This window comes from Antechinus flavipes, chromosome 1 (assembly GCF_016432865.1).
Source record: "Antechinus flavipes isolate AdamAnt ecotype Samford, QLD, Australia chromosome 1, AdamAnt_v2, whole genome shotgun sequence".
NCBI classification, from domain to species: domain Eukaryota; kingdom Metazoa; phylum Chordata; class Mammalia; order Dasyuromorphia; family Dasyuridae; genus Antechinus; species Antechinus flavipes.
Genome location: NC_067398.1, coordinates 120,253,516 through 120,278,672, shown reverse-complemented (window position 1 = coordinate 120,278,672; position 25,157 = coordinate 120,253,516). Strand labels below are relative to the sequence as shown.

The 25,157-nt window shown below is 36.1% G+C and overlaps 1 pseudogene; it reads left to right on the top strand.

Moving 5' to 3' along the window:
• LOC127544375 (elongator complex protein 2-like) overlaps window positions 1–24,883 on the top strand; it is a 75,748-nt pseudogene extending 50,865 nt beyond the window's left edge.
• Window positions 24,884–25,157: the final 274 nt, after the last annotated feature.

The following is a 25,157-nucleotide window of genomic DNA, read 5'->3' as shown; positions in this document are numbered from 1 at the left end:
AGTAAGAAGTAAGTGAAAATAATGATGTGATCTTTTCCCTTCCAAGGTCTCTGAAATCTACCCATGGACCTCAGATTAACACCCCTCCCATTTTAGAGCCTTGATTAAAGGCAGATGCACACCCTCAATCACAGTCTATTTTCATCCGATGGAGATGCTGCTATCAGATGTTCAGGGATGCTTCTATGACAAGAATGTCCAAAGTCTTCTGACTCTCCAAAATTCACAAAGCCTTTCTTTAGTAAAGACAAAATGGAAAATTAGGTAGACTGAGACTGATGACATATGCTTTCCTCCAAATAATTACTTCTCAGAAGCTTGGCTGTAGTTTGAATCTTTGCATCCTGAATTTGTATTACATATAAACCCCACATAATAGAACCAAGTTCCCTTAACCATTCTGATGACACTTTCTGTTCAAGGTCACCCCAGTTCATGCAACAGTATCTAAATTGATGAGGACTTTTTGTACTTAGTTGAAAGTCTGTGAATGACCAGATTCCTCACACCTCACAACCAGTCTGTAGCCCCAGATTTAGCACTGTATCTTGGATATCCCAGATACTTACTAAATATTTGTGAATTGACAACAACTATCCTACCACATTTCTGGTACAGAGGTTCCTTGACTCTTCCCCACCTCTCATTCTCTACCCTCATCCCTACCAAAAATCTAATCAATTCCCAAGTCTTGTGAATTCTACCTCCAGTTTCTTTTTTTCCTTCCCCTCTTTCCTTTCCCTACCTTCCTTTCTTTTTTTTTTAAACCAGTGGCAAAACACACCTAATATTAAGATATAATGAAATGGTGCTATGTTTCCATTTGTTGACATAAAAATTCTGCAAAACTGACTTATTTTCCTACTAAGCCTCAATGTGATATCTTTGTCACAAAAAATATTCTAACAGATAAGAATAGGCTTCTAGAAGCGATATCTGGGTGGTTCAATGTCTCGAGCACTGTGCTTGGAGTCAGGAAGATATTAGTTCAAATTTGGCCTTAAATACTTATGTTACATGTGAGCCTGGGCAAGTCACTTAACTTTAGTCTGCCTCAGTTTCCTCAACTATAAAATGGGAATAATAAAACCACCTATAATATTGTTATAAGGTTCAAATGAGATAGAATTTGTAAAATACATAGCACAGTGCTAGGAAACAGTAACTACTTAATAACTGCTTGTTCCCTTTCCTGCTAGAATATAGCCTGATAAATAGAAAAAACAAAAAAGATTAGTTGCTTCTGAGCACTCTTTTAGAGGATGTTTGTCACTCCATAACTTCGTCATGGTGAGATTCCAATGAGATAAAGTATATATACTAGAATGCATATAATAATATATATGATATTTATAAAGTAATCTATATCATATAGCAAGAGCTTTATATAAATATATATATAGGTGTGCATATGTTATATATATATATGTATATATATGCATATATTTGTTAGTTTTTCCATTGGTGATCATTCCTAAGTTAATACAATTTTGATTATGCCTCACTGAAAGAATAATAGTTTTTAAAAGGGACTTCATCTGGGGAACATGGAAAAGAATTTTGAACAAAGCAAATTCACTTTTCACATCTAGAGATCTCCCAGAATATTACTTTATCTATTCTTGTTGTTGATTTAATATACAAACATGAAAAGGAAAATGTCTCCTCCCTCCCAGTCAGTCTGTAAGTCCTGTGGTGGGGAAGGCTGAGTTGAGCAGTCACCTAGGAGAGCACACCTTGACCCCATACAAGAAAGGAAGACGAGGAAAAAAACAGAACCTGAGTCAGAAAACTGAGAGGAAGCTGAAGGTGTTAGAGCATTCAGAAAGATTTGTGAAGGTTATGCCCCACAGGCTCACACAGAGACGTGCATCCTCTCATTATAGAGCCCAGGCTCATTCCATCTTCTATGAAATAATCAGTGGAAATTTCCAGCCCCACTCTGCTGTAATGTCTGTTCATGCCTCTGTGATTTCTCCAAGACTTTACAATATTTGTTCCTTACCTATAAACATTGCTTTAGAAATGATAATGACTCCAGGCCCATGAATCAGGCTCAGCTGTGGGGAACTTGAACTCCACTAATTTGAGCCCAGTATTTCCTTTGTTGTTGGAACTCTGCTGGGGCCATGTCTTAATTAAACACAATTCTTTAGAAGAAAGTATGAGAGAGCTTTTACATAGCTGTGAAAAACTAACTAAATTCATGCCCTAAGCAGTGGTTCTCAAACTTTTGTTCTCACTACTTTATACTATTTAAAAAAACTATTGAGGATCTGTCTGAAGAATTTTTGTTTATATGGGTTATATTGATAGATATTTACCATATTAGAAAAAAAGCTAATTTGAATTTGCAGACCTTCTGAAAGAATTTCAGAGACCACCAGAGAATCTCTGGACTTGACTTTGAGAACCACTGCCCCTACAGTGTGTTTCCTAGCTATGAATGAGTAAAAAATATATTATTTATAAATAATTTATTGTATAGCAAATGACAAGTCTCTGTTCATAGGGAGCATTTTATCTGAGATAGACTTCATATAAAAGATTATACAGCTATAAGATGGATGGAAAGTCCTTCTGGTCTTTAAGGTCTTTCATCAGTAAAATGGCAATGCCTAAGGATCTGGGGGCAGATAGTAATGTCCAGTGAACTGAAGGACAGATGACAAGGACCAATTTAGCGCAGACTAAGGGATAAGGCACTATGATCTTTATGATATAATGGCAGGGCAGATGTACAACCCCAAATACTTCAATCTTACTTGAGCATTGAAAATGGTATGTCAGCCCCCAATCAAAAGGGCTGGAAGAGGAGAAAGAACCTAAGAATAAGAGGAATAGGGGTTCTAGTTTCTATTCCATAATATTGGGAATAGAGGAAGAATGTCCTCTAAGATGAGGGAGAAGAAAGCCATCAAAGGGAGGTCATGGGGGACGGGTCCCTTGAGGCAGGAGTTTATTCTTCATTCCAATCCTGTCTCAGGCACTTCCTAACTTGTGACCCTGGGCAAATCACTTAACCCTGCTTACCTCAGTTTCCTCATCTGTAAATGAGATGGAGAAAGAAATGGCAAACCATTCCAATATCTTTGCCAAGAAATTCCCAAATGGAAGCATTAAAAAACTGAACATGACTGAAATGACTAAACAACAACAATCTTCATGTTATAATAAAGAGACAAACACAGACAGAATAATTTGTCCAAGTTACACATGCACTAAGTGGCAGAGGCAGAATTTGAACCCAGATTCTCTAATTCCAGATCTATTTTACTTGAGTTCAATCTGAAAGAAAGCTAGAGATTATAAGGGGGGAAGGTAAGGAGGAAGCATTTTTAAGTCCTATGATCAATCTATGAAAACTTATTTCTTAGCAAAGATGTATGGTTAAGCAAAATTAATAAGCAAATATGCCTCATGCAGAACCTGTTGAGAGGAGGGAGGGACATTTCACCACCAGCCCTTCTGAAATCTAAACTAGTAATGACCCCATTAAATGAGTATATGAAATGATCTTCTCTGGTAATCAATCTAAGGGGAATAGGACTAAATCATGCTGAAGAAAATTGTGCTTAAGTATGAGAAGTGTGTTAAATATGAAAAACATCTCTGAAGCTGGATCTTGCTATAATTTTTGCATTTCCTGATTGGTGCTAAAAGGACAGCCAGCCAGAAAAAGGAGAATTCCACACTAGGGTAAAGTGGAAAGTTACTGGTATGCTTTGAACAGTTTTACACAATTATAGGCTGAGGTCAGGAACACTATAGACAGTACTTAATTTTTAGTATTTCCTTGGGCTGTGAGACGACTAAACTTTGACCTATGTAAAGTGTGTTGCCTCCTCAGATGGAAAAAACCCAGATGATGGAAAATTTACATTCTCTCTAAATAGACTGCTACTGAATTTTCAATCAGGGAAACGTGGGAATTAGTTAATAATGGGACCCCAGATGTGGTCATGGGCATGTTAAACTGTAAGCAATTTGATGGGAAGTAATGTTCTAATTAGGTCCTCACTGACCCTACAAATAGGAAAATGTACCTCCAACAAACTCATATAGAATTACAATTCTATCTCCATTCCTCAAATAGAATTACAATTCTATCTTCATTCCTGACCTTTATATGACAATCTGGTCTGCTAACTGTCTCACAGTATTTCAAGAAACTACTCCTCCCTGATTCCTAAAGGAGCAGCTACCATTCCACATCAGTCTAGAAGTTAATTTTCTATCATGAGTCCAGGACTAAATCCCTTGTGAGTATAGAATAAAGAGTTGTTCTTCCAAATGCTGGCCTGGTTCTATCCTCTGAACTATAATAGTTTAATGATGTGTAGTATAGTATAGCATAGTATAAATAATATAATAACTGCTAGACATTTCAGATTTAAACTGAGAAGTTACCATTGTAGTGTTAGAAGAGTGCTTATATCTAAAGACTTTGCAAGGCTACAAGGTCAAGAAGATTTTCTAAAGGATTAATTCTCAAAAGTCAATGCTCAATTAATACACATTTTGCTTCCCAATAATGAGAACTGATGGGGCTTATGAAAGGCTCCCCAGTTTAAAACTATCTCCCCGTAGCCCTACCACCATCATATTAGAAGGCAATAAAAATGTTATGTAGGAATCAATCTGTCTACTATATGTATTTTATTAGTAAAGATTAAAAAGGCATCAGGTTTTTTGGGCCTATCCAACATCAGTTTCAATGAAATTATATCCCCATTATAGGTTCGAGACCAAATTCCCCATAAGTATAGGATGAGGGACTGCTCTTTTAAATGCTGTCCCAATTCTATCCTCTGGTCTATAGTAGTTTCTAATAGATTCTAATGTTGGAAATAATATTTATAATTCTATTTAGATTAAAAACTTTTGAAAATCTGGAAATAACTGATTCTATATGTATTTCTTAACCTGTAACAATAGAGGGATTGTAATAAAAGATCTTCATGGTTCCTTTTAGCTCTCTATATATGATCCTATTATCATCTAATCATAACAAAATATAGTAGAGCATAGTACACCATGTTTGCTAGCCAGCCATCTAGTGGGAACATAGGAAAAAATGTTTTGATGGAGGGTTCATAAGATTTGTCGATAGATTTTCAGTGAGAAAGGATATTAAAGTCCATCTAGCCCATTTATTTCATTATTGTAGTTGGGGAAAGTGAGGATAAAGAAAGTGGTGACTTGTTCAAAGTCACACATATAGTGAATAGCAGAGCCAGAATTGGAACCGAGGTTCTGACTCCATCTTCTCCCTTTGTAGGACACAACTCCTTGAAGAATGGAAAAAATCTGGAGCTTAGATGGGAATCAAACTCATAAACCAAGGTCTGGAAGTCTGGATGAGATGTTCCCTTTAAGGAAAGGGATTTGGAATGGGATAGAAGAAAGAGGGTAGTAAAAATTCGGTAACCAAACTTCACTGGACCCTTTGCAGTTTTGCTAAGGGCCAGTACTGCTGAGACCCATCCAGAGAAGGTTAGTCTTAAAACATTTTATCAAGTGTGGGAGTAACAATGGTGCTGTTGAGCTGCCTGCAGCCTTGTGGTACAAGCATAGTGCACTCATTCTGTAAGATTTTCCAACAAGGATTTAGATAAGTTGTAATATTGATAAAAAGGCAATTAGGTAATTCAGTGAATAGAGTGCTGGATCTGCAGTGAAGAAGATCTGAGTTCAAATTGACCTCAGTCCCTGTGTGAAACTGGACAAGTTTCAGTTTCCTCATCTGTAAAATGGGCTGGAAAAGGAAATGTCAAATTATTCCAGTATCTTTGCCAAGAAAACTTCAGATGAGGTCCACCTGGTTAGAGGTGACCGGATTGGCAAAACAAACAATATTTGTAATTTTGGACATAGTATTTCAACAGTCTATGTAGCTCTGAAGAGAAGGAGCTATTTATTATGGATCATGTTCTTTAAGTAGTCATACTTTCTCCTTTCTCTTACTTCCATTAGATGGTAAGCTTTTAATGAATGAACAGATGGAGAGAGACAGACAGAGAGAGACAGATAGACAAAGTGATGAGAGAGAGAAGAGAAGAGAAAAGAGAGAAGAGAAAGGAAGACAAGAGCAGAGAAGGGAAGACAAGAGAAGAGAAGAGAGGAGAGAAATATAAAGTGAGAGACAAAGACAAAGAGAGAGACTTGATTAGGACAAATTCAAGGTTAGAGAAATGTGACAAAGAGAATGTGGGCATTTTTGCATCGACCCTGAAAATCAGATAATATAGGAATAGCTAGAATGCTAGGTCTGGAGTCAGGAAGTTAGAATCCAAAGCTGGCCTCGGACTCTTAACTAGCTGTTTGATCCTGGACAAGTCACTGAGTCCTGTTTGCCTCAGTTTTCTCATGTGTAAAATGAGCTAGAGAAAGAAATGGCAAAACACTCCAGCATCTTTGCTTTTAAAAAAATCCCAAACGATGTCACAAAGATTTAGATACAACTATAATTACTGAAGAACAGTAATGATACTTTCTCTTTGGTTCTGAATCTGTTAGGGGTGGGGGACTGTTCTTCTATATAAGTAATTCTCACTGTGGAAGCTTCCTCCCCTGAAGTAGTTCAGCCACTTTTCTATAACTTACAGACTTATAAAAGTGCCTTTTATATATATAAAAATATATAAAAAGCACTGAAAGGCTAAATAGCTTGCCCACTATCATATAAGTATATGTCATAGACCTGGAACTTCAGTTTTCTTTCTCAGAGAAGTCTAGATGAAAAGGAGGAAAAGTTTTAGTGAAGAAGGGAATGGAAATGGGTAGGAAGAAAGATGTACTTAGATACTTAAAGTCATAGGATCACAGACTTTGAGATATTTTAATATGAGTAACTTCAGCTAATATCATGTTTATATGATGCAAATCATCAGGCATCAAGGTCTCAAAATTAGCCTTGTAGCAACTCAGAGAGAGAATGGGGCAATGAAGGTCATTTCTAAAGTAATGTTAAAGCTTGCAGATCTTTTTACATATATTATCTCTTTTGATTCTCATGCCTGTGAGGAAGATACTATAGGTGTTATGATGTCCCAATCATGCAGATAAGGAAATTGAAGTTCAGAGAGATTAGATGTTTTGTTTGAGGTCACTCAGTTAGGGAATATGAGAATTAAGAATCAAACCCAGTTACATCCTGACTCCAACTCCAAAGATACTGTTACTCCCTGATGGACGGGGATGATATCATTTAAAGCCTTTGTTGCTTCACCACCAGCCATATACAGTTAGCCCTTCTGCATCTTGGAGGGTTAGGGTTCCCTCTGTCCCACAGAAATCTTGAAAATCATTGTAAAAAATTTTGGTCCTCATTTCATAACAGAGAATAAGTTGAAATTATTATAATATTTAAAAAGTTGATATTATACAATACTATACATATATCTTATACATTTCTGAGTTTCTAAACATTTTTCTGTGTCATATGTTGTCTGTGGTTTCTGCAAAACCCTTCAAAATTCCCATTTAATTTCTTATGTTAACCTGCAATATATAAAAACCTCAATAGACAAAGAAAATCACAATGTGTAAGGAATAAGTATAGTAGGCACTTAATGACTATTTGTTGAGCTTAGTTGAATTAAAATGAAATGAAATGATCTGAATTGAAGGACACTAGTTTCAGTCTTAACTCTGACACTTAATACTACTGTAATCTTATGGAAGTCAGTCATCCCTTCTGAGTTTCAGGTTCCTTATCTTCCAAGGGCACAAGATTCTGCTAATCTTGTATGTTTATAATAGCAATAGATCTGGTATCATTGCAGTGATAGAGCAAAGGTCATGTCACCTACTTTCTCTTCCTTCAATATGATAAATAGATTGATGGGTCAATTAAATTATCAAGGGAATAAAATGAGAAGATGGACTCCATGATCTCTAAGGACTATGCCTGCTATACAGCTATAATCCTATGAATCTATGAATTGGGGTAAAATATTCATCATATACTTATAGACTAGAACTTTTAGCATCCAGCAGCTAGGGTCTTCCTCTCACAAATTACCTTACATATATATATATATATATATATATATATACACACTATAGTGTAAATATACACACTATATTTAAACTTATTTAGATACATTTCTCCCAGTTAGATATAAGATCCTTGGTGGGGTATTTCATTTTTCTGTCTTGGTATCACCATGCTAGCACAATTCTTGAGTTGCCTTGATTCCAGAAGACCAATGAGTAAGAATGCCATCCATCTTCTGAAAGAGAGGTAATGAGATAAATAAGCAGAATGAGATACACACTTTTTGACCTAGTCAGTGTAGGAATTTGCCTAGTTTGATTATGCATATTAATTATGTTTTTTAATAGTTATGTTTTTCTTTTTTCCCTTTTTTCAGTGGGGGGAAGAATAGGAGAGAGGAAAAAGTGCTAATTGAAAAAAAAGTTTAATTTTGAAAAAGGTTGTTGATTGATGATCATGGAACCAGGCAGATGTATACAGAGGGGAATACCAAACCTAGAATTATGAATTTAGCATGGGACTGGTTGTATGAATATGAGGCAGTCCAGTGGATTTTGATAGGAATCCTCCATCTAACCCCTACATCCTAAGCAAAAGAGGACATTTTCTATCAGCTCTCCTAATAGGCAGGCAGTATCTGACTGAGAAGGACTTTCACACAGGACATGCAGATTCTAGAAGGAGTTAGCATCAGGACCGTATCACTTTTCATTAAGAATTTCAATCAAAAATCAAATCTGGAAAGGATTTTGCAATGTAAATTGATTTTATTTCCCTGTATTCAAATCATACAACCTTAAAAGTGTTAGCCCTAATAAAGCAAATAAAGCATCTACTATGTACAAAACTTTGAGGATACAAAGAAGAACACTAAGTAGTCCTCGGTGTCAAGTAATTTACCTTCTACTAGGGAACAAATGACATATACAAATAAGTAGAATACAAGGAAAAGTGTGATGGGGCAAAAGAGGACCCAAACAAATCTCTACAGGAAATTTGGGGGATTAAAGAGTCTTGAGATTGGAGAAAAATGGAGGATTGGTAAAGGGCTAGCATCTGAATTGAGATTTGTAGGGGAGAAAGGATTATGATAAGCATAATGAAGAAATGCTTGGATGTCTCTCTGGGATAGCTAGCCTACTATTAAAAATTAATGAAAGAAAAAAGTCACAAATGTTATTGTTTCTATGTCTGAATCCTCACCAACATAATATTTTTTGTTTCATTTTCTTATGTTTAACTCTATTGCTTTCTGTGCAATTTAAACTATTTCCCTGCTTTTTTTGGTCTATTTTGGGTGAGATGGTTTTTGTGTATAGCTTTACCTTGGTTTTATCATCTCAGAATTCCAGAATGAGATGCTTGTTATTTTAGACACATAGAAGATTACATATAGTTATGCTCAGCTGATGAATAATGCTTATGGCTACCTCTTTCTGGCCTCTAACCTTGTATGGATGGAACAATTCTTCCCAGCCACTATCTCAGTTCTTCCTCTTGAGTATGACTTTATCTTTAGCCATGTCCATGATTCCTCCCTTTAGTAAAGGATCCAACAGTGGGAAAAAATGAGAAGGACAGAAGCTCCCTTACCCATCCCAGCCAAGTTGCTGACCAGCATGCTTATCACCTTAACCTGGAGCCTAGGAACTTCTTATTGTTTAATATATATTTTGATAATTGTATTTTAATATAGTTGGTTTCCTTTGTAATCCTGTGTATTTTATTTTATGCATTTAAAATTTTTTTGAGAAACGGTCCATGTACTTCACTATACTGCCAAAGAGATAAATAAATCAATAATTCTCTTTCCATAGCTCTGAGCCTTTAGACAATATTTAGCAAATTTTGAAAAAAATTATTTCTTTCCCCTCCCATAAAAGCTCATATGGCCCCCCTTCTTGCATTTGTGCAGTAACGCACAGATGCTAGTAATTAAATGGTTAAAATATTATATTTAAAAGATAAGGGAGACAAAGATAAACAAAATCTTAAGAAATAGAAATTCAGGGAACAAAAACATACCCTTTTAAGATGAGGGAGAAGGAGGAGGAAAAAGAAGAGAAGGAGAGGAGGAAAAAAGTAAAAAGAACAAATATTTATTAAGCAGTTACTATGTGCCAGGCACTGTGTTAAGTGCTGGGGACACAAATATAAGCAAAAAAAAATAACAGTTCCTGCCTTTGAGGAGTTTATATTGTAATGAAATAAAGTTGCACACAAATAGAAGCTAAAATGGTGGGGTTGGGGACAGAAGAATAAAAGTACCTCTGGGGAAGGATGGTGTTATAGTCTGAAAAGTCACAAGTACAGCCAGGGCAGTGGGTGAGCAGTGAAGGCTGGCCAGCCTGGGGTTCTCTCCAAAACAGATATCTGGGCAGAAGTCAGGCTGGCAGAGTGGATTGATATTACAGGGAGAAGAGACTCTAGATGTCAAAGGAGATTCCAGGAAAAGACTGTAGATATCCAGAAAATCTGAAACTCAGTCAAAAGGGGGCACAGAAGATATGGAGAAGTCACCCCCTGTGGGTCTGCAGTTAGGACTGGGATTCAGTGTGATAGAATTCATTCTGATCCATTTCATCCATGATCCATACATATGCTCAGTCTCTAAGAGTGTGACACAAAGGACTTCATAAATAGCCTCATAACAATCTCTTTCCTTTCCTTCCTCCCTCTTTCCCTCCATCCTTCCCTCCTTTACTCCCTCCCTCCTCCTTTCCCCACCTGTGTGTGTGTGTGTGCATGTGTGTGTGTGTGTGTGTGTGTGTGTGTGTGGTGGGGGGGTGTCCTTCCTAGTTCAGGCAGAAAACTCACAGCAGTGTCTCACCTCTTAATCCCTTAAAGAATCTGGTAGAAGGATGCTAAGGAGTATCTTAGAACTGCCCGCCTAATTTAAGGAGGTGTGGATGGCTAAACTAAATGAGAGGGGAGGGAGAGAGAAATAGACCGAGGTAGAGATAGTCTCTCTATGTAGCTCTCTGTTTTTTCTCTGTCTCAGAGACTATCTCTCTGTCTCTATATCTCTCTGTCTCTCAGTATCTCTGTCTTTAATTCTTTTTCTTCTCACTTCAATTTGATCTAGCTGTCCACATACCTTTAAACTGGGAAGAAAGTTCTATGAGAAATATAAGTCCCTTTCTACCACTGCCCAGGTTAGAGTAAATTCCTTAAAGGATTAAGACGTGAGAGTGGTGTGAGATTTCTGCTTGAATCAGCAGCCATCATTCTCCAGTACCATTTCTTTGTTGATAAGGCTGAGGAAATGTTACATAAGTAAATAAAGAAATATCATGTGATTATAACAATAGTTCCCATTTATATAGTACTTTAAGGCTTTCATTGTTTCTCCAACATTATCTCATTTGATATATGTCCTCTGGATACACAGATGATATTAATGATCGATGGTCAGGAAAACATAATTAAAATTCTACTCCTGACAATTTATTAGCTATATGATCACAAACAAGTCACTTATCCTCCCTGAGCATCAGTTCACCTTTTGTAAAATGTGGTTATCAATACCTACCTCCCAAAAGCATTATAAAGTCAAATGAGATGTATGTAAAACTTTTTTTTGGGATAGAAATAAAAAAAAATTAAAACAAAAGCCCTGTATAGATGCTTATTTACCTGCTCCTGGTTTGGACTTATCATTTAGAAGGTTTGATAGAATTTTCATTGGGAAAATTCCCTTCTCTGATTCAAATAGGCAACTACAGTTTGCTTTAGTGATAAGAGTTATCTGGAGAGCTGAGAAGTTAAATGTATGACCTTATGGCAAGACTAACTATATTATGGCCTCTGGAATCTATTTCATGATATCTGTTTTATATTGCTATGAGTTTCTTCCTTCCTTCCTTCCTTCCTTCCTTCCTTCCTTCCTTCCTTCCTTCCTTCCTTCCTTCCTTCCTTCCTTCCTTCCTTCCTTCCTCCTGCTCTTCTTTCCTTTCTTCTTCCCTCCCTCTTTCCCCCCTCCCTCCTTTTCTTTCTTTCTTCCTTTCTTTGCAATTTCTTTTTTCTTTCCTTCTTTCTTTCTTTTATTTCTCTTAGCAAAGAATTTAGCCTTTATTTTAGTTTCAATTTATAGAATAAAACAAGTATTTCCATAACATAGTACAATAAAAAAGATAATTGCATATGAAACTGCAAATCTATGAAATTTACTTACAATTTCTTTCAAATATACAATAAAATTATTGTGTCATTTTCTTTTTTCCTTTCCTTTCCCCATCCACTGTCCTAGAGATGGCTAACATTAGACACAAATATGCATAAATATAAATATACATATTATATGTATACATATATGTGTATATGCAGAATTATTCTATACACACTTCTATTTATCAGTTCTTCCTCTAAATTCAGATAGCATCTTTCTTCATGTCCTTGATAGCTAATTTGTGTATTTATAATTGTCAAAACAACTTATTCTTTCAAAGTCACTCAAGTCAATACTGCTATTAGTGTTTAACATGATCTCTTGATTCTGCTCATTTCATTCTTCATCATTTCATCCAAGTCTTTCCATGTTTTTCTAAAGTCATTGACTCCATAATTTTTATAGTACAGTAATATTCCATCACAATCACGAAAACTTGTTCAGCCATTCCCCAATTGATGAATATCTCTTCAATTTCCAGTTCTTTGCCACCACAAAGAAAGCTGCTGTGAACATTCTAGAATATAGAAGTTATTTTCCTTTTTCTCTAATCATCTTTGGAAATAAAACCAAATAGTGGTATTTTGGATCAAAGGGTATAGATAGTTCAATATCTCTTTGGTCATAATCCCGATTGCACCCCCAAATGATTGGACATTTCAGAATTCTACCAATAATGAATTAGTGTTCCAATTTTTCCATATTCTCTCCAACATTTGTTTTATTCTACTTCTGTCATTTTAGCCAATCTGGTACATACAATATAATATCTAAAGGGTGTTTTAATCTGCATTTCTCTAAACAATAATGATTTAGAGCTTTTTTATGAGACTTCTAGCTCCAAATTGTTTTGACTTTTTCATTGGAAAACTGTTTATATCCTTTGATATAACTTGTATTCTTATATATTTGAATTTGAGACCTTTATTTAATAAACTATAAAATTTTCCCCAAATTTTCTACTTTCCTTCTAATCTTAGCTATAATAATTTGTTTTGTACAAAAACTTTTAAATTTAATATAGACTCAGTATTGATATCAAAATATAGTTACTTTGCTTATCTTTTAAAATTATATCTAATTTAGCCAAAACTTTCTCTGAGATCATAATTGCTACCTCTGCCTTTGTTTTTGCATAAGCTGAAGCATAATATATTCTATTCCAACTCTGTATTTTAACTCTATGTAAATTTCTCATTTTTACATATGTTTCTTATAAACAAAATTTTGTTCTTTCTAATACCGTGCATAGGAATTTGATTGCTATTAAAAGTTTTTGTAACTGTGAATGCCATCCTCCATTTATGAATACAAATGAATTGATATTACTCGCTAGAGAATATACATATGTGTGCATGTATATGTTGGACTTGGAATCAACAAGAGCCGTGTTCAAATCCCATTGTTCACATATTAGCTTTGCGAACATAGACAAGCCCCTTAATCTTTATGCGCTTCATTTTCTTCATCTGTAAAATGAATTGGTCCTTTCTAACTTTCTAACTCCAAATCTATCAAGCTATGATGCACACATTTATTCAAAGCAATACTTATAGTTGAGGACCCTGTTTCTAATATTATGATCTTTTTGCATTAGATATTTTTCAATCTTATATAAATTTCCCTGGCCCTATCCTGTTTTCTCAAGAATCAAACAAGCATTCCTATGTGAAAGCCCGAAGGGATGTTGCAAGTACTTCAATGAAAGATTTTTGTCCTTTTCCTTGAAAAGTAGGAAAAGTTTGTTCTTCTGATAGTGACTAAGTAACTTAGAAATAAAGAGAAATGCCTTAAGATTCTTATGCCCTTATCATTTACTTATATTCTTCAAATTACTATTCTAAATAATTATCTAGATTCAGTTCCCTTGCAGAAATATCAGAATAGGGCAGTGGATATAATATATGGTTAAGTTACTGCCACTTTCTAAGCCTCAATTTGTTCATCTGTGAAATGAAATGGTTGGACCAAATGACCATTAAGGTCCTTTCCAGTTCCAAACTTCTAACGTCCCTTTCACTTCTAAATCTATGAGCTTCCACATGATTAAAATAGTAACAACTATTTTGTCATTCTTTGATCGACTCTTTCATACATCTTCTGTTTTCCTCACAAGCCTCAAAGACTCTTTCTTCCCTTTTGAAGCTAGCAGGCTTTTCTAGATTGTGCCAGGCTGCTTTCTTTTTCATTAAATTATTTCTTCTGCCTGAGCATGACCAATAGTTCCCGGGTCATAAATGAAGAACAAACATTCTTTGATTATTACTTAGATTAGATAAAAACTTTCCTCCCTTCTTTCTTTCTTTGACTTCCCCACCTCCTTTGTCTTTCTGGACTCACCTTATTACATGAGAGCAGGTTTTTTTTAAGCCTTGCTCTATCTGGGCTCTAGTATTTTTGGAAGAATTGCTACTCCATGGCTCTGGAATAATTTTAGTGGTGTCACACATTTGCTGGTGAAAAACATAGGACTTAAAGTATTGAGGAAGTAGCATCAATGAAAATAAGTCTCCATAAGGCTGAGAACTCGAATATAAGTTTAGGGGATGGTCAAATTTAGAGTTAGAAGGATACATTCCAGGGATATAATAATGCACAAGTCAGGCCTTCGGTGACTGTTCATTCCTAAGCAATACTGTTTGGAGCAGCTTATCCTAGGTCCTCTTGAAATGATTTTGAAATTATTCTTAACCAACCAGGAAACAAAATATTTAGCTTTATTTCTTTCCTTATGGAATCATTCAAGATGAAATATGTCCAAAAAAGAGAGAAAAATAATGCCATGAGCCAAGATTCTGAAGTGCTCTTCCCAATCAAGCCCAAATCATTTAATTCCTAGAAATGGTTTTAGAGAGAAAAAAGTAGGCAAAAATAATTAGAAAAATGAAGTACATGAAAGGCACTTTAGGGAACATTAATAGGCTTTCTCCCTAAATCTTAAATACTGTTACTCCTTCAACACTTGGTCTCACATCCTGAAGACAATGGAGTAATGCATTTCCTAGTGATAGCATTTCATTTCCTTTCTGCTATAGATTCTGCTATAGATTTAAATCTGATTGCATTATGCAGGATAGGAGTGCTTTCTCTTTTTCTCTCAAACTTATGAACCTTTTTTTTCCCATTAACTTCACACAGATGTTACAAAAATTAAACACACACAAACACATTCACAAAAAACCCATAATTAGGGTTCCTGTAAAAATATAATTGACTATTCATTCAGAATCCTGTCCTTTGGCTTCATAGAACCTTCTTCTAAACTGACAAATGGAAAAACTTCAGCAGGAGATGTCCCCAGGAGTATCAAATTATACTCATTTAATGAACTTTGAATTGAATTGAACCAAATATTCATTTCTGACTGAACCATTAACTAAAGAGGATTTTTGTTTGGTGGTTTCTTTATTTTAAAAAACAACAACACAAGAATAGCCAGTAAATCAGTTTGGAATGTAATGGAATCAAATTCAATCAAATCTAATTGATTCAATGTACAGAACTGGAACTAAGGGTAGACAATGTAAACAACCTCTATTTAGCTTTTAAAATATTTCACAATCTGACTCCTTCCTACCTTATTAGTAATGTTGTACTTTATTCCCTTTCTGCATTCCTTGAATATAATAATATCCCATCATCATACTCCGTGCTTTTTCATTAACTGGAATGAAATTCCAACTCTCACCTCTACTTTGTCCCTTCAGTGTGTTCTTTCAGGAACTAACTCAAATCTCACCTTTTCCAGGAAATCTCCCCTACTAATAGAGCAGCCCCACTGATAGTGTCTTATATATTACTATTGATATTATCAACATAAATATTTTTATATATGCATATATAGTAAATGGAAAGTAATTTTATATGTAATATATGTCATATATTGTAAAGTTTTATATAAATGAATCAATAAATGAAATGTGATGTGTATATATAAATATATTTATGTAGGTATATATATATATGTGTGATACACAGTGGTACACTCTGAATGACTTACAATTACTCTATAAAGCATTTTGGAATTATACACAAAAAGTTACTTAACAATATGTACCCTTTGACTCAGGTATACAGGTTGACTGCTAGGTCAAAGAGCTCAAAGACAGAGGAAAAATTCTTTATGTACAAATATATTTGTAACAATTCTTTTTGTGGTGACAACGGGAAACTAAGGAGATGCCCATCGATCGGGGAATAGCTGAATCAACTGTGTATGTAAATGTGATGGAGTACTATTGTGCTGTAGGAAATTAGGAAATAAACTATTTCAAAAAAGACATGTACTGATGAAAAGTGAAATGAGCAAACCAGAATAATTTATACTATATGCATCAATATTAATTTATAGAATACATACTTTTTTTCCTTTGGAAAAAGGTAGATTTATTTAGGGGAATAAGATACAGATGAAATGAAGGAATATAATAGACACCCAGAATGGTAAATATGAAATAAAGTGGGAGAATATATGAAAGACAAGTTCCTCAATGGAACGCATAAATCATCTACTAGAAAGGGAGCACCCCACAAGGCTAAGGTATGTCCCCAGCTGGCAGGCCAAATCCCAAAGGGGTTTCAGCACTACAAAAGAGTTAGTTAGCTGTAAGGAGGAGAACTGGGGTTGAAAAGAGAATGAACTTAAGGGAGATACCACGCGGCATGGAGGAAGAGAAAAGATATCACAAGGCAGAGTGCTGTGTCAGGCTAACCCAAAGGAAGATAGCCAGAATACATACTTTTATACATACATATCCTATAATTCTATACATACAGTGTGTCCCTGAGGGAAAACTACAGGGGATCAGGCCAGGAATCTTCCATTAGCTCAAAAACAATGACTTTCATCTGTGCCAAATCTAGGCAACTTCCACCTCCACCTCCTGCTGCCAGTTTCCTACTTGAAATGTGTAGAATCTATAGTACAAAAAAAAGCAACCTCCTCTTCAACTTCATCTCCTATTTTGCATCATTTGAGGGAAGAGGAAAATGAACATTTTGGGGGAATGGGATTTCTTTCTCCTGCTGTGCAGATTTGACTTTCATCTCCAGTTTATATTCTTTGCCTACCTAATTCTCCAGCCTTTGGAGAGAAGAATAGTCAAGCTAAGCCTCTGACCATATGACTAAGTGCCTTTCATCTCATATTATACTTGCCTCTAGCACTAGTCTTCAATCTCCATTGGAAAGAAGAGTAGTGTGTTCCACTCTATAATAAACATTCTCCCACCTGATTATACCCTTCATACCCCAGTGATTTTGAACTCCCCTAGATCACCACTCAAATCCCATTTCTCATTACACAATTCCTTATTCCTTTCCCCTTCAACCCTTAAAATCTCCAAATTTTAACCACGCTCCACCCAGTCCTTTCACAAAGATCACCATATTCTTTGTTAGAGTTCAAATGTTGGAGTTTGTTCTTCTCAAAGCACAGCCGGTTTAGAGGCTTGGAGCCCTTCGGATGTCTCCAAATCCAAAGGTTCTGTCCTTCAGCTTCTGCCTCTGCTTTCTTCAGCCTCCAGAGCCAGCACCATTCTTCATGTCATTCCGGTGAAATCTCCACTTGTGGCGTCTTCCTCTCCAGAACTTCTTCGACTGGCCCATTGGCCTATTTATGCTCCTTCCAGAGAGAGGGATTATGGGTTTTCTCCTATAGTGCTCTCTGGCCCAAAGAGCTTCAAGGGAGGTATGAACTCATTGAACTCCAATGAGTAAAGGTGTGAACACAAGCCTTGTATTGATTAGTTCTACTTAGTACCTAGTTTCAAGTTCTGGCCAAAACATCTTCTTGTAAGATTAGATCAACTCTAATTAGTTAGCAGTTAGTAAGGATTCCAACATCTCCCCCTTTCTTTTGTTTTAAAACATAGGGGGTTTCTGCGGGGGTACACATAAATCCATCAATATGGGCCAGAACTTTGTAACAGATATACATGGTATACATAAATCCATCAATATGGGAGGCATTATATATAATTTACATGAGCACATAGCAATATAACACAGGCTAGTAGTAATGTAACAAATAACAAGAATCAATCTGAAAATTTACACATGTCCATAAGTCCTAGAAATAGTTCATAAGCAATCCATTGTCCATTAGTTCATGTGCCAGGAATCTAATAATTCCTGTAGGCTCTGAAGTACTGCAAAAAGTCTCATCAAAAATTTTTCATCTCAGGGAACCCAATGATTCTTGCCGGTTTTTCAGGAACTGAAATAGTTTCATCTTGTGTTAGGAAATCCAATGATTTCTGAAGATTTTAAGAGTCCTTTTGACAGTTTCATTGTCAGCCATCTGATTCTTTCTTCATCTGTGGAAATATAAGCAGATCCTCTTCCCCAAGCAGTTAATCTAATTCCCTTCTATTTACCAAATTTGGGATTTCTCCTCATCATCTGGTAATTACATTGGAGTTGTTTGCATTGGATATTGTCTTGTTGTCTTAAAAGGCCTGTATTCTTCCCAACTGTAATCCTGATTGCTTTTCTGTTGGTTGATGACATCAGAGTTCTGAATTTCTAAAGTCTCTCTGGGTGTAACCTCAGCTGCTATCATGCCCCACCTGTCTTTTGATTGATACTTTGGAGCTGGGTCCTGCCTCTCCTTCCTCTGGGTCAATATACATTTAGAGGCCCAATGAAAGCCTCGGTTACATTTTGGACATGGGGTTTTGGGTTTTCTCTCATCCTGTCTTCTCACTCTATCTCCATATCTACAATGAGCTCTTAAATGTCCAATTTTTCTGCAATGAAAACATCGACGAGTTTCTCTAGAATTCCTCTGCCAAGAAGGACAATGTTGGAGTTTGTTCTTCTCAAAGCACAGCCGGTTTAGAGGCTTGGAGCCCTTCGGATGTCTCCAAATCCAAAGGTTCTGTCCTTCAGCTTCTGCCTCTGCTTTCTTCAGCCTCCAGAGCCAGCACCATTCTTCATGTCATTCCGGTGAAATCTCCACTTGTGGCGTCTTCCTCTCCAGAACTTCTTCGACTGGCCCATTGGCCTATTTATGCTCCTTCCAGAGAGAGGGATTATGGGTTTTCTCCTATAGTGCTCTCTGGCCCAAAGAGCTTCAAGGGAGGTATGAACTCATTGAACTCCAATGAGTAAAGGTGTGAACACAAGCCTTGTATTGATTAGTTCTACTTAGTACCTAGTTTCAAGTTCTGGCCAAAACATCTTCTTGTAAGATTAGATCAACTCTAATTAGTTAGCAGTTAGTAAGGATTCCAACAATTCTTGATTTTGCCATCAGTTACAAAAGTCCCACTTCAATGTGGGACTGAGCCATCTGACCACAATCTATTAGTTTTTCACTGCTGTCCTTGGTATCCCTCATAAAACCCTGTGTCTGAAGGCCATACCATGACCTTCAATTCCTTGAACTCTTTAGTTTTCTCTGAGATTGTTTCCAGTTGTGAGAATGATTTCTCATATTGTGGTCAAAAATTATATTGCCTTTCTAGTAGTCACCCCTCTGACAATAGAATGTTTCCAAATTACTTAGCCTGGTCCTTAGGTGCTATCTGGTGCTATCAGTGCTAGACTTGTTCCTGAAGACTTTCTAACTTGATAGGAACTATCAGAATTTAACCCTAACCCAAAATGTACACTGTGAGCATAAGCCTATGGGAACACAGAAGCCCTAAATCTCCAGTGAAGCAATAGAGTAGGTTGTTATTGTATGCCTAGTGAATAAATGTGTGTTTGTTAAATGACTGAAATCAAAACAAAAATTAAAACATTGAAATATTCTCTTCCTGGAAATTATCTTTCACAGTCTCCAGTTCATCAATTTCAAGGTGTTTGAATGGTACCACAGTAATAGCGATGCAGTGAAAGAGAGAATGGCACATGACTAGCCCAAGCCTGTCTGGTAAATGGGTAGAACAAGCATGCTAGGCTTTTTTTTTTTTAATTTTTATTTAATAATTACTTTATATTGACACTCGTTTCTGTTCCAATTTTTTTTCCCTCCCTCCCTCCACCCCCTCCCCTAGATGGCAAGCAGTCCTTTATATGTTGGATATGTAAGCATGCTAGGCTTAAGACTCCAGGTGGTGTATACAATCAAGTAGTCTTTATAAGGACAATGTGATCCCAACAAACATAGCTTCTGATACTCTTGCTCCTGGGGAAGGAATTCCAGCTCAGGATGAGGCTGGAAGCTATAGGTAGTTTTTGAATAGCACCATTTTTAACAAAAGTATGAAGCTTTTCCCTCTTGCCAACCTATAACAATAATAAAAATAGCTGACATTTATATAACACTTCCCAGTAGAGACACATGATGGCTCTGTGAGGGAATTATCATAGCTTTTGTTATCCTTACTTTTTTAGCAGAGGAAGAAACAGGCCCTGAAAAGCTAAAAGACTTGCCCATAAACAGTAATAATAAGAATCAGAATTTGAATCTGAGTATTCCTTACTTCAGTCTACCCATATTGTCTCTCTTAGGAAATGTTTATTTGAACCCTCATAAATTATTGTAATTATAGTCTCATTTCTAGGCAGGATCTGTGATTTCAAGGGTATAGGGAATTCTTAGTACAGAAATTCCCTCCACTGAGGAAAATCCAAAATTCATCTGTAACTCGGTTCCATAGGATAATAGATGTTGAATTGTGAGAGACCTCAGAGACTATCTAGCACAAGCAGAGTCCATTAAGTAGTTTGCCTTTGGTCACACAGGAAATTGTCAGAAATATAATTTGCATTCCAGTCCTCTGACTCAGGACCCAGGATTGCTTTTCTGGACCAGTACTGGGGAACTGAGAGTTTAAGTAAATAGCTCATGGTCACATAGTATGTATCTGAGGCAGGATCTGAAACTGTGACTTCTAACCCCAAGGCTGGTTCTCTTTCCATTAATACCATGCTGTCTGTCCACAGTCTGAATATTGATCCTAAATAGCCACCAAAGAGCTAACAATCAAGAGCCCATTAGAAACAAGAGTCAAAAATGTCTCTGTTCAGGGAAGATAAAGTCTTAGTTACCACTTCAAAGTGTACAATACAAAACACATAAAGTCATCTTATATCAATTTGAGTTTCTCAAGGAAACTTTTATGCAGGACTTTGCTTCTATGTAGGAAGAAGAGGGCATGACACTTTTACAAAAGGGGATCTTCAAGGCACATTAATAACAATGCAAAACCAGTTTTGTGTGTTGAGCTGCCAAGAACTATAATGTTATTATTTAGACATGTCTGACCAAAGATTCAGCACTCTGGCTCAAAGCATCTCATTGCATCACGGGAAGGAGAGTAGCCACAAAGAAGGGAATTAAGCTCCATGATGAAAGATTGTTTCCGCAAACAGGCAGTGGTTACTCACAGGGATTCCTCTGTTGACAATGGCTGGGGGCTCTTCTCAGCCACATGAGAACAGACCAGAGACATCAAATTCCATGTTAATAGACCCAAGTCAAAGTGTGTTAAACCAAAGTCATGTTGCACCAGTCAGTGCTTCTCAGGGCAAACCAAGACCAAACATCTGAGTTATTGCTACACAGGAAGGGAATGATGTCTTCTAAGTCAGAGACAGTTTTCTCTGGCTAAAAAAATCAGACATCTGCATCGGGAAAACCTATGATGTTAGTCGTAAGGTTCAGGATTATCTAAAATAACCCAGTTTTACTCTTGTAATATATGATCTATCCTTTATAAATTTCAGCTGGAACAGCAGATAGCCCATTAAGCCATTATTTGCCCCACAGTTAGAGCTCTTTCTTTCTTCCAGCTTAACACCTTATTTAAGGGACCCTTAAATGATTGGATATCTTCACCTTGATAAGGGCCTGAAAGTTATGCAGATTTTATAATCTGCCTCCTTCAAAATTGAAGATGACATAAAACTGAAGAAAAACATTTTTACTCTGAAAAATCAAAGTGCTGAGGCAACATATATCATTACTCTTGAGACCAGTGTTAGCTGGTCATGAAAACTGGGTATATACTATTCATTGGCAGCCTTCGTTTTACAAAGATGTGATTCAACAGTCAATGAGATTGTTGTTTGCTTCATTAGATAAAATCATCATTTTCTGGACTCCCAATGAAGATTCAGGAATATGACTAAAGTAGGTCTGAGAAGCTGAAATGAGTGGGAACACATTGGGGTTTTATGATTGCCAGTTTAACCTAGATGGTTCTATGATCCAATACCATGTTTCCTATGGAACATGGCAACTTTGAAAGCAGCTAAATCAAAAGAATGAATTCTAGAAGGTATCAGTTCTAAGTGCTTTAATAGTGTACAAGATCAATTTATTGCTTCCCTTCTAATCTTGTCTGCATTAATTTTGTTTGTACAAAAACTTTTTAAATTAATATAATCAAAATTATCTATTTTATGATCAATAATGATCTCTAGGTCTTCTTTGGTCACAAATTCCTTCCTTCTCTACAAATATGAGAGGCAAACTATCCTATCTTCTTCTAGTTTGTTTATAGTATCATTCTTTATGTCTAGATCATGAACCCATTTTGACCTTATCTTGGTTTAAGGTGTTAGGTATGGGTCTATGCCTACTTTCTGCCATACTAGTTTCCAATTTTCCCAGCAGTTTTTGTCAGATAGTGAATTCATATCCCAAAAGCTGGGACTTATAGGTTTGTCAAATACTAGATTGTTACAGTCATTGACTATTTTGTTCTGTGAACCTAACTTATTCCAGTGATCAACTTCTATATTTCTTAGCCAGTACCAAATGGTTTTAATAACTGCTGCTTTATAATATACTTTTAGATCTGATACAACGAGGCCACCTTTGTTTGCTTTTTTCTTCATTAATTCCTTTGAAATTCTTGACCTTTTGTTCTTCTAAGTGAATTTTGTTGTTATTTTTTTCTAGGTCAGTAAAATAGTTTCTTGGTATAGCACTAAATAAATAGATAAAAAGATTAGCTTAGGGAGTATTGTCATCTTTATTATATTATATTATATTTATAATATTATAAACATTTTTACATCCAAAGTATCTGATAAAGGTCTCATTTCTAAAATATATAGAGAATTGACTCAAATTTATAATAGTTCAAGCCATTATCCAATTGATAAATGGCCAAAGGATATGAATAGACAGTTTTCAGATGAAGAAATTGAAACTATTTGTAGCCACAAAAAATTGCTCCAAATCAGACAAATTCATTAGATAAATGCAAATTATCAGACAAATGCAAATTAGGACAACTCTGAAGTATCACTACACACCTGTCAGATTGGCTAAAATGACAGGAAAAGATAATGACAAATGTTGGAGGGGATGTGGGAAGACTGGGACACGAATACATTGTTGCTGGAACTGTGAACAGATCCAACCATTCTGGAGAGCAATTTGGAACTGTGTTCAAAAAGTTATCAAACTTTGACCCAGCAGTGTTTCTACTGGAAGTATATCCCAAGAGAACCTAAAGGAGGGAAAGGGAAACACATGTGCAAAAATAGTTGTGGCAGCCCTCTTTGTACTGACAAGAAACTGGAAACATAGTGGATGCCCCTCAATTGGAGAATGGCTGAATAAATTATGGTATATGAATGTTATGGAATATTATTGTTGTGTAAGAAATAAGCTGTAGGATGATTTTAGAGAGGCCTGGAGAAACCTGCATGAGCTGATGCTAAGTGAAATGAGCAGAACCAGGAGATCATTATACACGCCAATAACAAGACTATACGATGATCAATTCTGATGGATGTGGCTCTTTTCAACATTGAGATGATTCAAACCAGTTCCACTTGTGCAGTGATGAAGAGACTCATCTACACCCAGAGAGAACCATGGGAACAGAGTGTGGAACACAATATAACATTCTTACACTCTCTGTTGTTACTTGCTTGCATTTTGTTTTCTTTTTCAGTTTTTCCTTTTCTTCCTTCTTGATCTGATTTTTCTTGTGCAACAAGATAACTGTATAAATATATATACACATATTGGGAGAAAAATAATGTACAAGATCCAAGGTAGGATCCATAAGGAGAATGTAGCATGTCTGGGAATGTTGACCAAATAACCCAACTCTTTGCTTCATGTAAGATAAAAGGTGATTCACAGATAACTTGGCATGAAATTGCAAAAGCTCAGATATGTAGGTTTGTAAAGAAATGCCACAATGATTGGCCAGTATCAGTTTGTATCTAGAACAGATTTAAAGATACTTCAAGTCTTCTCCACTCCAGAGAATTTTTGTGAAGAACTTCTGTAAATACCACTGACCTCACAGTGAAGAAACTGCCTTCTAATATCAGTGACTTTTCAGACGGTCCAAAAATGCCTGCTTTGGGACTCTCCAACAAAGCTATTTTTCAGGAGCTATAACTTCTCATTAAGCTGATAAAGAAAAAAGATTTATTGGCTGTCAATACCAGGGCCTTTGCCTTCAACCCTTCAAATTTACTAAACCCTTTTCTGAGTACCATCTTTTGCACAATATACTGTTGCCTGAGATTCAAAAACTATATAGACATGCTTATGACATTTTTTGTATTGCCTATAACAATTCAAATACTATGATTGCCTTAGCATGTGAGGCAACCTGTGTGTGACCCAGATGTCCTTCTCTCCAGATGTTAAATTCCTACTAGCATTTTCCAGAGACTGAAACTGATCCTTGTGGAAAAGACAGAAGGAAAACTCACAACAGCCAGAATTAACTTTTTTTCTCTTTGCACTCACAGACAAAAATACAGCTGTGCATAGTTGTGATTGAATAACAGATATTTTTTTCACAGGGATTTGGGACAAAAAAGTTGTATTCTGGGATGACTGCAACTCTGCCAGTGCAACACAATAGAGACATATCTGAGATAGTGACTATGACTCTTCAGTCCTGGATGTAGGTGATGCTGTTCTAGCCATCAAAGTCAGCCACATGTGCTTACCCTTGCCAGAAAATATAATGTTACCTTTAATCCTAGAGTGTGGAAATATGTTTGTATACATGAGAGAAGACTTAGCAGAAACCAGCAATATCAGATTGGACC